Source organism: Cuculus canorus, chromosome 1 (genome assembly GCF_017976375.1).
Source record: "Cuculus canorus isolate bCucCan1 chromosome 1, bCucCan1.pri, whole genome shotgun sequence".
In the NCBI taxonomy this organism is placed as follows: Eukaryota; Metazoa; Chordata; class Aves; order Cuculiformes; family Cuculidae; genus Cuculus; species Cuculus canorus.
In genome coordinates this window covers 40528545-40537080 of record NC_071401.1, presented here as the reverse complement: position 1 = coordinate 40537080, position 8536 = coordinate 40528545, and the positions used below count along the sequence as shown (strand labels likewise).

The window sequence follows — 8536 nt, the reverse complement described above, 5'->3', positions numbered from 1 at the left end:
AAATAATGTAATAAGAAAATTTTTTTCTATAATATTCAAAATCTCAATAAAGTAGACATCTACAGATACTCAAAATGTATTGCCAGCAGAAATTTATTTCACTTCAGGGATCAAAGATACCAACAATCATGTCTGAGCACTTTCAAACATTCTGGGTTTTTGCACTAAGCCTAACAGACTACTACATGCTTTGTTTGATCCATTGGTTGCTGCTGCTGTTCTGATATCAAAACCAGAATTTAATACCTGGATAACAACAAAAATTACTGTTTTCATAAACTCTTTAATCCTCCTGCTAAACCTCCCTAAGCATCTGAATCTTTACTTATATTGCTTTACTCCTCGTCTTGAAGTGTCTTATTACATTCATGGAAGAATGTGCTCTTCTTGGAGAGATGTCTCCTGACTTGTAGGGTCTTTCTCTCATTTGGAGGAATCTGTTCTCCTATTGGAGGGCAAATTTCTCCTCACTGAGGTATTTTTTTTTCCTCACAAAGAGCTTTCGCTTCTTCCTGAGTAGTTTCATTGTCCTTCTAAGGAGCCTTAATCTGCTTCTTGAGGCCTTGTTTTCCTCTCATAAAGCAAAATTATCTTGTTGAAGAGCTTTCTTTCTCCATTGCAAATGCTTCTTCTTGTCCTTAGAGAGCCTTAATTTCTTCTCTGAGGGCTATATTTTGTTGTTGGGGGGCCTATTGCTGTTTATCAAGGTGCTGTTTTTACCTCTGAAGAGTCCCTACGGCTTCTCTTGAAGGATTTTATTCTCTTCCCAAAGGACTTTGCTCTGCCTTTGGATGCTTTGAGTGTCCAGATAATAGGCGAGGGTTTTGATCTGAAAAGCTCTGTTCATTTGCTGAAGGTTTTTTGATTCTTTTCTCCAAGAGCTTGATTCTCTTTTCAGAGTGTTTGGTTGAATTGTGTCATGAGATGGCAGACCAGAGCTGTAGAGATAAAATTATTGATGTTCCTTAAAGAATCTTGGCCCTTTCAGTCAGATATTTTAAGACTTAGCTGCATCACTCAGGGGCTGTGACATGGTCCAGATGGGTAATTCCACCTTTTGTATTCAGTAGTCATGGAAATGAGAATAGAGGTGAAGTGCCCATAAGATCCTACTCAGAATAACATATAAATAAGTAACCAAATAAACGTAACAATAAATGTGAAAATAAAATAACAGTAAAACAATACAGATATTTGACAAGTATTTTATATTTTTGTATGTGCTGTAATACATACAGCAAATTAAATTTCATGAGGCTAATTTGATTATAAAGGAGGAAAATAAAATGCATATTTCCTTCTTGAGTCTTAAAACATTGGTAGTCTTTCTTACAAACATATAGATTCATAGAATCAAAGAATGCTTTGGGTTGGAGGAAACCTTAAGGGTCATCTAGTTCCAGCCTTCCACTATCCCAGGCCGCCCGAGGCCCATCCAAACTGGCCCTGAACACCTCCAGGGAGGGGATATACACAGCTTCTCCGGGCAACCTGTGCCACTTCCTCCTCACCCTAATTGTGAAGAATTTCTTCCTAATGTCTTATCTAAATCTTCCTCCTTCCAATTTAAAATCATTCCCCCTCATCCTATCCCTAAATGCCCCTGTAAAAAGGCCCCTCCCATCTTTCTCATAGACCTCCTTCAGGTACTGGAAGGCTGCTCTAAGTCTTCCTAGAACCTTCTCTTCTCTAGGCTGAACAAACCCGACTCTCTCAGCCTGTCCACATAGCAGAGATGTTCCAGCCCTCTGATCATCTTATTGCCCTCCTCTGGAGAAGTTCCATATCCTTCTTATGTTGGGGATCCCAGAACTGGACACAATGCTCCAGCTGTGATCTCATGAGAGTAGAATAGAATCACCTCCCTTGACATGCTGGCTACGCTTCTTTTGATGCCACCCTGGATATGGTTGGCCTTCTAGACTGCGAGCGCACATTGCCAGTATATAGCCAGAATATTAATATATATCTTTAGCTGTAATATTTATTTTATTTTTAACCTTTTTTTTTAGCTTTATTTTTAACTATGTAATTAAGAATTTATTTTTCTAGTAGTGTCACCTTACTCACACTTGAACTTGCTGTTAATGTTGTTTCTATTATAACTATCTTGATTAAGACCAGGGACAGCTGAATTTGAGCTTAACCTATTTTTAAGATAAATAAAGATCTATAAAAAGTATATATTAAGTGACAAAAAATATCTTCAAGCCTTTCAGAAACACAGTTGATGAAGTCCTCTCATCAGGCTCAATTACATGGAGGTAAGGTGCAATTAAACACTTTTTATTGTTGTTTATTCCTCATCTACCCTTCTAGGAGATTACATTGTTTAGATTGGAGTAAAAATACAGTTTAAGTAAGTTTTAGGAGCTCAATTTCTTTACATAAGACCATATTGTGATGTCAAGCATGTATTGGATATGTGTCTGGTATTTGCTAGGAAGCACTGAACAATCAGCCATGATGCCACTTAATCATATAATTCATATGTACCACTATTATATATACAGATATATATAGATAACAAAGAAACTCCCAGATTTTCAGACTATATTATATTCAAACTATATTATGTCTGCGGAGCATCCAGCAGGGAAGTTATGATAAATTCAGGAAATCATACAGTATTTACTGTTGCTTTGTAATAATGCACTGTCTGATAGCTCATGGCATAGCTGTCAACTGAAGCTACTTTCAATGATGTAATTTCAAAACGCATAGCATCAGTGAGGCAAGAATGAATGACATTGGTGATCATAAAAGTTGTGACCATCTAAAGGTAAGTAGTTGTAGGGTTAAGATTTTCTAACAAGACAGTCTGTGTATTTCTTAATGTTTTTTTCATGTTTCTTCACCCATCATGTTTGTTCAAAAACATTGTTGCCCAGCTGGCCCAATGGTTCTTGCCACTGATACTGATGACTGCTATGAAATTTTTTCTTACATAGAAAATATTGTTTTGTTTTTAGTACAAGAATAATGTTAATAACACACTGATATTTTCAGTTGCTAGTTTAGAGCTTATACTTAGTCGAGGACATTTCAGCTTCTCCTATTCTGCTAGTGAGCAGATGAAGAAGATGCTGGGAGGAAGCACAGCCAGGACAGCTGACCCAAATTGGCCAAAGAGATATTTCATACCATATGACGCTATGCTCAGTATATACACTGGGGAGAGTTGACTAGGTGGCCACAATCATTGCTTGGGGACAGGCTAGGTATAGATCAGGAAGTGGTGAACAGCTGTATTGTGCAGCACTTATTTTGTACATTCTGTTATAATCAACATCAATATTAATAGTATATTTATGTTAATATTCTTTACTAATTTGTTATCTTATCAAACTGTCTTTATGTCAATCCATGAGTTGTCTTTTTTTTCATTCTGCTCCCCATCTCATGGTGGGTAGATCTAGGGTAAGTTGGTGGCTGCATGGTGCTTAGTTGCTGGCTGGGATCAAACCATGACAAAAATGTACATGGAAAGTGAGAATTAAATCATAAAAGAGGATAATTGTAGGGTTCCTGCAATCTTCATTGCCCCACAGACCACATTCTTCTTTTCCAATTCAAAATCCATACATGCTGTGACAGCCATTATCCTTTGAATAAGAGGATGAATTACCTAAGACACATACACATCTTTGATTACATCACTAACTTGTTCATTCTTTATGAATTTTTGGGGGGCAGAAGAATACTGTATTCTGACTGGAGTATAAATATATTTCCAATATTTGTTATCTGATCAAATCAACCAACATGACTTTTTTTTTGTCCTACACTCTGTGCTCAGGATATTAAAAAAAGATGGCACTTTCGAGTCCAGTGAGCTAAAGATGAGATTTGGTAGTTTTATTTAAGTCACAGTACACATCATATAATCTCTTTGTGCTTTCTCTTGGCTCTTTTCTGTATGTTAATTAGGTAGGGAACTGGAATATAACATGCAAAGTGCTCAGTAATCCCAGGAGATGAACATGCACAACTCCCACTGAAAATTTTGCAGGTTGATCAGCCTTATAAATCCTCTTCTGCAAGATATTTTATTCCCCTGCCTGCTCACGCAAATTAACTAGGTAAAGCAGATGAGTAATACTGAAACCTATAATATCAAACTCGATCTGTATCTTGGGTTCATGTATATTTCCCAGTACTTTTCCTCACTTTAACTCCTCAGGAACAATTTAAACTTTATTTCTTCCACGCTTATCACCAATATAATTTTGAACATTACACCTCAATTAATTTTCTCTTCTACTCCATTAAAAATGACATTGTGATTAAGCAAAAACAGGTCAGGTAAGTCAGTATCTACCTACACCCCTGGTAGGTGTTTTTATGTTACAATGTAAGTTTAAAGCAACACTAGTTATTTTGACATGTAAGCCACTTCTTTTTATAATTTAGAGATATAAGCATCAGGAAAAAGATGTCAATTTTAACACGTAAAAAAGAACAAGGCAATATTTCCTCCTTCGGATCTCCTGAGTCTTACACAGTTGGTTTCTCAGTACCTTACATCAGAAAAGAAAGGATAATCTGAGTTTGGAAAAGAGAGAATTATGAGCTCACCATAATTGGAGTAAAACAATGCACTTATAATTACACCAATAATGATTTATTTCACTACTAATTCTTAACATCGTTTTCATCTTAATAAAATAAAATAACTGAAACGTGTACTCTGAATGTACCCAGAAAATATCGAAATGCAGGCTAGCTTGCAAATTTTTTTAGAAGTTTTTTTAAAAGGGTTTTAAACTCATTTTTGAAGGTTTTAATCAAACATTTTTTGCATGATAGCTGTATGATCACAATAGTGTTTGCTAATCATAGGATATGTGAAATGTAGCACAATGCTAATAGAACTCAGATGAATAAAAAGATTAAAACCCGTTTTTCTAATCATTCAGGCACTGCATTTTACTACTATAAGTAAACCTTGTAAGGTGCAGAGCCTGATTTCAAGGGAACAATGCATGTAAGACCCAATACAACAGTAAAAATAATGGTGTAAACAGGCTTTGATTTAGTTTTCTAGTTCTCAGTTCTGGTTGTTCTGAATAGAATGTAAAAATTTTGTTTTCCACAGTAAAGGTTCAATCAAGAAATTTTACGTTATAATGAAATGCAAGAATCTAGACTTTTTTACAAACCCCAGTCTAAGTGGATGTGTAGCACACCAGCACACATGGTATCCATGAAAAATGCAGAAGAGATTTGAGTTCCTGCTCTAAGACAGGCAAAACACCTAACACAAACCAATTTCACTTATGTACTTTTTTACTTTCCCCACTACCCACATTTAGCTGTATTGCTCAGTGGAAATGAGTAGCACAGCAGGTGTATTCTTCACTTTTCAGATAACATTAGTTAATAATTCTGACAAGCTCTGACCACTATCTCTCAAGAGCAAGGCCTACAAAAGAATCAAGTAGGTGCAAAAAAAACCAGCATGGATCAAAAATGTACGCTCTTAAAATCGAAATCATACACATCTCGCAGCTTCTATTGCATATGCCAGTTGCTGATGGATAAACATTATAACTCAGATTGGAACCTAAAATCCTAGTTAGCATATTTGGTCCATCTGGCACTTTTACTATTCTGACAATTTTATGCTGATACTGCTTCTTTTTTAGGTCATTCAAACTCATGATATTTTGTCCCAAGTGGATTTAAAATTTATGTTGTTTCTTCCAGAAGACTGAAAAACTGAAATAAGACAAATCTTTGCTCTACCTGCCAGCGATCAACAGAGTACTGCAGAGAGCAAAAGTCGATGCCGCTGTACATCTGTGCATTCAACATTTGGTGGCACTAAGCCACTAGTCTCTTTTCTGCATGACCAACTGACTAATTACTGTACTTGGCCTTTATAAATCCCTTCAATTAATGCAATGTGCAGTTGCACACAGTGATGGAGTCACCCATACAGAACGGAATCTGGGCCAGAATTAGGCTCTAAGTCCCAGAAGCACCTGTTACAAATACAAAGTGTCCAGATGGCCTGGTCTTTGTTGGAAAGTGTCAAGAATTGACTTATCTGTCTTACTTTTGGTTTAAGGTCATAAACATGGCTCTCTTGAAGCAGAAAGACAATCACATTCAGGAAAAAAATAAGAAAAGAAAAAAAGACATAAAGAAAGGATAAATGGAAGACCCTAGGATAAGTGGAAAACCCACTTCATTTATAAATAGTAATAACCCAATGGAATTCATTGTTATCATGTTCTGGGTAGGCAAATGGGATTTGTCTGTGATTACAATGCAGCCTTCAATATAATTAGATAGATTTATTTAAACACAGCTGTAAACCATAAAAATGTGAAATATTTAGTGACCGTAAATTCCACAGCCTGTAAATTCATACTTAAATCTCCAGTCAGCAATTTTGCTTTGGTTTTGTTTAGAAACACTAGAAAATACTGGTATGTTTTTTCACTCTCTCTTTTATGGATAACAGTCATTTGAGTTTATAAGAGTGAAACTGCGCCTGCATGCTAATTCACTTTCTAACAGTGAATTAACTTCATTCACAAATGTTTTTCTTCCTTTGAAATGTGATATTTGATATCAGTGACTCCCTTGGCAATAATCTTAGAGCAACATCCAGTGCATTCTCAGTTGCATGAGATAAGGAAGAAATACAGAGTTTTATGACAGATCCTGAGAACAGTTATGATATCCCAAACAATAATGAGGAATTACATCAGTCATACCTTCCTAGAAAGACTGTTTTAATAAAAAAAAATCATGGATAATATCAACAACAGTAAAAGTAGTGACTGCCTGTTTCCTGAATATGAAAACTCTGCTGCTCTTCCTACTTTATCTCTCGCCTTCCTTCCTTCCTTCCTTCCTTCCTTCCTTCCTTCCTTCCTTCCTTCCTTCCTTCCTTCCTTCCTTCCTTCCTTCCTCCCTCCCTCCCTCCCTCCCTTCCTTCCTTCCTTCCTTCCTTCCTTCCTTCCTTCCTTCCTTCCTTCCTTCCCTCCCTCCTTCCTTCCCTCCTTCCTTCCTTCCTTCCTTCCTTCCTTCCTTCCTTCCTTCCTTCCTTCCTTCCTTCCTTCCTTCCTTCCTTCCTTCCTGTCTTTTTATAGCCATTGAGCATGAGGGAGAAAAGAGTGAGAGGGTACGACAGAAAGAAAGAGAAAAAGTCAGTTTAGGAAGGGACAGAGGTAGCTATTTCAGCAGAAGGAAAAAGCTAGAGGGTGACAAACATATGTTCTGCTCATTAATCATTTGGCTTGTATCAAATATTTATTCTTCTATTTGGTATCTGTCAATTTCAAAGTCCTTAAACCCAGGCTGCTATATTCCTGCATGTTCACTTAAAGCAAAAAGAAACACATCACAATTAGCTTTCTGAGCCCCTAACTCAAATTTGAAAAACAGTAGTAATTGATTTCTGTCAGTCACGTTGGAACCATGACTGTTTTTATTATTCATAAGTACAGAGATAATATTGGCTGCTATAAAATGTGTAAGAGACATTCAGTGTTTCTAAGCATAAAGTATGGCAAGTAATAGCTACCATCAACAATTGTGGATTGGCTTTATTTTGTAGTTGATGGATTATCTTCTTTGGATTTTTGGGAGGCTAAAATGTATACTGAACAAAATTTTTGCATTTTCAATGACTGAAGAGACATATGCTTCTTGAAATAAATCTTATAAGTGAATGGATTTATGTGATGTTGTATGATATGAACATTAATCAATACTCTACTGGATTTTGGAAGAACCTTTTCATAGAACCAATATTTGAACTTTAAAATGCGAAAAGAGCATGGAAATGGCACCAGAAAAAGATACTTTTCATACATTTACAGGACAGAAAAACAATATTTGCTCTTATAAGAAGTGATAGGAAACCTAGACTGCTATTTTTGTTAAACAAGCAGAAATATAATACAGGGCAATGTTGTTAATATGTCAGAAAGGCTGAGTCATGCTTCATTTAGCTTCATCCTCACTTTTTTTTACTCAGAGAACTGATGAGATAATGGATACCCTATGTTCTAAGAACAGTAGTGCCACCGATGAAGGGCTATGACTGTGGTCATTTCCTTGGGCATTTCCTTCTGATCGTATTTCTGTGCTTTCACCTGGTTGTATCTGAGCAGTCAGATGTGGGGCAGAGCTGGACTTCAGAGCCTCATACACAAGCAAGGGTGCGTCTTAAGGGAAAAAGTTTGGGCTAGTTCCAAAGACACAAGGTGAGGCTGCTGCATCTCCTCCACGCTTCCAGGTGCAACCAGTAGCAAAGTGGAGTATATATTCTTAGTAGGCATATGCATAGAGAGCACACATGTTCACCACACAGATACATATGGCTGACTGCAAAAATCGAAACAGATAGTCACACTAAGCACTCACAAAAACAATCACCACCAGCAGCCTCATCCTACACACACCTGACACTCTACCCCATATGGGTCAGGAGACTGCTAGTCCCCCAGTAGTCAGCTTTGCATGGTCTTGCTCTCGGAGATACACACATATCTGTCTTCAAGGCCGCTTTACACAC

General features: G+C 36.9%; 1 pseudogene; it reads right to left on the bottom strand.

Annotated features, from left to right (window-relative positions):
- Window positions 1–305: 305 nt before the first annotated feature.
- On the bottom strand, window positions 306–921 carry LOC128851186 (uncharacterized; annotated as a pseudogene).
- Window positions 922–8536: the final 7615 nt, after the last annotated feature.